This window comes from Entelurus aequoreus, linkage group LG14 (assembly GCF_033978785.1).
Source record: "Entelurus aequoreus isolate RoL-2023_Sb linkage group LG14, RoL_Eaeq_v1.1, whole genome shotgun sequence".
In the NCBI taxonomy this organism is placed as follows: domain Eukaryota; kingdom Metazoa; phylum Chordata; class Actinopteri; order Syngnathiformes; family Syngnathidae; genus Entelurus; species Entelurus aequoreus.
Window position 1 is genome coordinate 36760465 of NC_084744.1, and position 6000 is coordinate 36766464.

Genomic DNA, 6000 nt, shown 5'->3' on the forward strand with positions numbered 1-6000 from the left:
GACACTGTAACCGAATATTTCTATTTCAGTTATGAGTCCACAATCTGTTTTTTAACTTTTAATAATTAGTGGTCAACTTGTTTTCAAACTTTTCACAACAAGAATGTTATTTTTTAAATTATTTAAGCATTGGCTTTACAGTACAGCTACTAAAAGGTTTATGTCGGCCACAGTTTGACACTGGAACATAATATTCCCATTATTATGAGTCCACAACTATTATTACTTTTTACACTAATGTGGTAAAGAATGTTACAATTTTACTTTACGTACAGCTAATAAAGGTTTATATCGGCCACAGTTAGAAATCAATGTTTATTTGTACACTAGAATGTGGTTAAGAATGTTACAATTTTACTTTAAGTACAGCTAATAAAGGTTTATGATGGCCACAGTTTGACACTGGAACAAATTATTTTCAGTATTATAAGAGCAAAATTAATGTTTTTTTTAATTTTTTATTTTTACACTTCAATGCCGTTAAAGAATGTTACAAATTTTACTTTAACTACAGCTAATGAAGGTTTTATGATGGCCACAGTTTGACATTGGTACAGATTATTCCCATTATTATGAGTCCACAATTAACGTTTTTTTTTACACTAATGTGGTTAAGAATGTTATAATCTTACTTTAAGTACAGCTAATAAAGGTTTTATGATGGCCACAGTTTGACAATGGAACAGATTGTTCCGATTATTATAAATCCACAATTAATGTATTTTTTACACTAACGTGGTTAAAAATGTTACAATTTTACTTTAAGTACAGCTAATAAAGGTTTTATGATGGCCACAGTTTGACACTGGAACATATTATTCTGATTATTATGAGTCCATAATGTTTTTTGGGGTTGTTTTTTTAACACTATAATGCAGTTAATAATGTTTAAAACATTTTAAAGTACAGCAATAAAGGTTTATGATAGCCACAATTTGACACTGGAACAGATTATTTTCAGTACTGTAAGGCCATAGTCAATGTTTTTTTTACACTTCAATGCCGGTAAAGAATGTTACAAATGTTACTTTAAATACAGCTAGTGAAGGTTTTATGATGGCCATAGTTTGACATTGGAACTGATTATTCCCATTATTTTGAGTCCACAATTAATGTTTATTTTACACTAATTTGGTTAAGAATGTCACAATATTACTTTAAGTACAGCTAGTGAAGGTTTTATGATGGCCACAGTTTGACACTGGAACAGATTATTCCGATTATGATAAGTCCACAATTAATGTACAGCATTTTTTTACACAAATGTGGTTAAGAATGTTACAATTTTACTTTAAGTACAGCTAATAAAGGTTTTATGATGGCCACAGTTTGACACTGGAACAGATTATTCCCATTATTAGAAGGCCACAATTAATGTATTTTTTACACTAATGTGTGTAAAATTTTTTACAATTTTACTTTAAGTACAGCTAATAAAGGTTTTATGATGGCCACAGTTTGACACTTGAACAGATTATTCTGATTATTATGAGTCCACAATGTTTTTTTGGGTTGTTTTTTTTAACACTATAATGCAGGTAATAATGTTTAAAAGCATTTAAAGTACAGCAATAAAGGTTTATGATGGCCACAATTTGACACTAGAACAGATTATTTTCAGTAATGTAAGGCCATAATCAATGATTTTTTTACACTTCAATGCCGGTAAAGAATGTTACAAATGTTACTTTAAGTACAGCTAGTGAAGGTTTTATGATTGCCATAGTTTGACATTGGAACTGATTATTCCCATTATTTTGAGTCCACAACTAATGTTTATTTTACACTAATGTGGTTAAGAATGTCACAATATTACTTTAAGTACAGCTAGTGAAGGTTTTATGATGGCCACAGTTTGACACTGGAACAGATTATTCCGATTATTATAAATCCACAATTAATGTACAGCATTTTTTTACACTAATGTGGTTAAGAATGTTACAATTTTACTTTAAGTACAGCTAATAAACGTTTTATGATGGCCACAGTTTGACACTGGAACAGATTATTCCCATTATTAGAAGGCCACAATTAATGTATTTTTTACACTAATGTGGTTAATTTTTTTTTTACAATTTTACTTTAAGTACAGCTAATAAAGGTTTTATGATGGCCACAGTTTTCCAGGGGAAAACTGTGGCCATCATAAAACGGGCGGTATAGCTCGGTTGGTAGAGCGGCCGTGCCAGCAACTTGAGGGTTGCAGGTTAGATCCCGGCTTCCGCCATCCTAGTCACTGCCGTTGTGTCCTTGGGCAAGACACTTTACCCACCTGCTCCCAGTGCCACCCACACTGGTTTAAATGTAACTTAGATATTGGGTTTCACAATGTAAAGCGCTTTGAGTCACTTGAGAAAAAGCGCTATATAAATGTAATTCACTTCACTGATTATTTTCATTATAATAAGTCCACAATCTATTGTTTTTAATCTGTTGTTAACAGATCTGACATGTTAACAAGAAAAAGTAAGAAAGGGCTAAAGACTGTACAGTTTAATGATGTTGGCCCCAGTTTGACCCTGGAACAGATTATGTATATTTACAATATTTCCTTTGATGAATGTTTTAAAACGTTAACAAATTAGATGCAGAACATAGTCCACAGTTTGTCTTTAAATTGTGTGTGTGTGTGTGTGTGTGTGTGTGTGTGTGTGTGTGTGTGTGTGTGTGCATGGCCAGGAATAGAAAGGGAGGGGGAATAAAAAGGCGGGGCCACTCGTAAGGCTGTCAAAGGGGTTGATTGATTTTACGCCTCTTGTTATCGAGGCCGGCAGCCACAAGGACCCCCCCTCTAATACCCCCCACTCCCCACCCACCCAAAACCTCCTCCTCCTCCTCCTCCTCATCTGACGCACGCACACACACACACACACACACACACACACACACACACACACACACACACACTCTCCCACCCACACAAACACAGAAGCTGGTTGCCGGGCAAAAGTATCAGGTATCATCTCTCAGGTCATATAAGAAATATGGAAGAGAGAAGAGTTGTGTTGGCCTGTATAGGAGCCGAGTGAACGCTGCCTGCTTCTTTAGCCAGCAGCAAGCGGGGAAGGAGGGAAAGACGCAAACTGACTGTGATCAGGAGTGATGGAGGCCATGAGCAAATGAAAAGTGAAGAGAAGCGTAGCTTGTTGAATGGTGACCCAAGTGAGGTATGACCTTTGTGTTTCCATCTCAGTGTGAATATGACATATTTCTGCAGGTAAATGAAGTCAGACCTTTTCATTGTCTCCCCCGCAGCCTTTTAGCCCCGGGTTCCCTCCCTTCCGGCTCTCCATCGGCCGACGATTTCTTCCCTCTCCTCAATTTTCTTCAATAGACTTGCCGCAATTTAGCCATTACTCATATTATTGCCGGTGAAGCCTTGGCGTCGTTCCTCTGCGAATAATTGGAAGCTGCAGGTGTGAGAGCGCATTAGCATACTACACCCAGCTCGCACCTTGCCGCCATTACGGCCCGGGAAAATACATCCATCAAACTAATGCCAAGGAGATGGACGTGTGCCGCCGATTACGAGACTTGAGACATGTCGTTAAAACGTGCAGCGTGAGAGTGCACAGCGGAATGAGAAAAAGCAGTTCAAAATTGTTATTAGGAGAAATTACTGTAAATCTTTGGCTTTACATTGGATCCATGTCATCATTAATTGGAGTGACCTAGAAATATTACATTCATATATATGTATATGATACATATACTGTTGTATTACGTAGTACACATTGATGACAATCAGTGAAAAACAAGCGCCTTCAAACTGTTGATCTTTTAACTAATACTCAACTTTTTTATTTTTATTTTTACAATGTACAATGTAAAAACTTCTAATAGATTAAAAAGCATATTTTTCCAGCCATAACTAAAAATATATCTTAATTTTCGACAATAAAGTACTATCTATTTAATGAATAAAGTAAAATGTTTCTAAGAATAAAGTTGAGCTTTTTTGTTTGTAAAGTAGCATTTGTTTAATTAATCATATTAATTTTTTTCCCCAGAAATAAAGTAGTATTTTTAGAGATTAAAGTAGTATTTTTTTTTAAATATATGGAATAAAGTAGTATTTTTTTGTTAGTCATATTATTTAAAAAATTTAAAATACATCTTGAAAAATATATATAATACTGTATGTGTGTGTGTATATATATGTATATATATATATACATATACAGTACATACATATATATATATATATATATATATATATATATATATATATATATATATATATATATATATACATATATATATATATATACATACATACATACATACATACATACATACATACATACATATATATATAAATATATATATATATATATATATATATATATATATATATATATATATATATATATATATATATATATATATATATATATATATATATATATATATATATATATATATATATATATATATATATATATATATATGTATGTGTGGGGAAAAAAAAAATCACAAGACTATTTCATCTCTGAGATGAAATAGTCTTGTGATTTTTTTCCCACAAATACATATTACGCTCTACCACGGTATCGAGCACTATTTTTTTTGGATAATCTAATTAAGACATATATATATATATATATATATATATATATATATATATATATATATATATATATATATATATATATATATATATATATATATATATATATATATATATATATATATGTATTAATACATATATATTTTTGTTACTGATTTTTCAAGAATGAAGTAGTAAGTAGTACTTATTTACTATTTGAAGTCAAACTTCTCTGGGAATAAAGTTAAGCTTTTTGTTGTTGAATAAAGCTGTCCCTCCACGCCCCCAACTAATAGTATTTTTTTTTTCCAAGAACAAACTAGTAAAAGGTAATATTTTTTTTGTTAGTCACATTTCTTTTAGGTATAAAAGGACTTTTTGAAACTTTTTGTTTTTGTTTTTTAAGAATAAAGTAGTATTTTTTGAGGGTAAATCTTTTTTGGTTTGTCACATTTTCTGAAGAATAAAGCCGTATTTTTTTAAAAGAATACATTTACTTTATTGGTCATATTTATTATAGAATAGGATTTTTTTTTAAATAGAATAAATAGGTATTTTTGCTAGCAATATTTTAGCAAGAATAGAGCATATTTTTCAGAAATAGCCTACAGATATCCTATTTTTTCAAGAATAAAGTAGTATTTATTTAATGAGTGAAGTCAAAATTTATTGAGAAAAAAGTTTTTTCCCAATAAATAAAGTAATATCGTTTAAAAAATAATGTAACCTTTTTGAGAAATAAAATCCTATTTTTCTGAAAATAAATTTTAATTTTATGGACCAAGTCTTAAAGCCATAAGATTGGAGGTCAACTTATCATACATAATGTATTAAGTATTATTTATTAAGTTATTATAAGTTTCACTGCATGAGAACTGCTAGTTCATATTTTACATTATTGAATGACAGCTTTGTATTAAGTATAAAATACACAACATTTTGTTACCACAGCACCACCTGCTGGGCTGCACTTGCCCCGAATACAAAATGTCCACTTCTTTAATTGAAATCAAATATGTTCCCCCCGCCTGCTGCCTCCAGATGGTCCCTGTGGACTTTTAATCAGGCCCATCTGAGCCTGGGAACCTGAGAGCGTTGATGTTGGGTGGGCAGTGTGGTGCCACGCCAAGCCGCCTGTCCCCAGGAGCCTGAATACGATCCCCCGCACCCCCCTCCCCCCTTTACCTGCCCCCTTGTCTATCTTCCTTCTCACTACTGCTACTCTTCCTCTCCCCCACACTGTCATGTCTGCCCTGGGATAAGATAGACTTTCTTCCACCTGACAAGGCTTCTTGGCCTGGATTAGCGGAATACCTGCACAGGTGGGTGGCCTGTGAATGTGTTGAGTGCGTTAAAAGGGGACAACTTGGCATATCTTGCAGTTTCCAAAGTCCTCTTATCATCCCATGAATAAATAAGCCCGGGGGTAAAGTTGATGGTGCTTGTGCTGT